Source organism: Gekko japonicus, unplaced genomic scaffold (genome assembly GCF_001447785.1).
Source record: "Gekko japonicus isolate JY-2015 unplaced genomic scaffold, Gekko_japonicus_V1.1 scaffold1725, whole genome shotgun sequence".
Taxonomy (NCBI): domain Eukaryota; kingdom Metazoa; phylum Chordata; class Lepidosauria; order Squamata; family Gekkonidae; genus Gekko; species Gekko japonicus.
Window position 1 is genome coordinate 292,919 of NW_015168100.1, and position 272 is coordinate 293,190.

A 272-nucleotide genomic window follows, 5' to 3' on the forward strand; every position below is an offset into this window, starting at 1 on the left:
CGCGGGGGGGGGGGAGGCGTGGCTGTTTGCCCCGGAGCAAACTACCGCGCGGCCGCAGGATCACACGTCCCGCCGACGTCTGGTGGTGGTGTTGGGGAGCCCAGGGAGGTGCCGTTCAGACGGCGCGGCAAAGAAGCGGCGCTGCCGTGGCAAACGGGGTGTTTTTTAAAAAAAACCGAAGTATGCGCTTGCACCGTTGGGTGCTTGTGCGCATCCTGCGGAGACTTTAAAAAAAAAACTTCTTTGCGATGGGACATAGGCGGGCGGCGGGT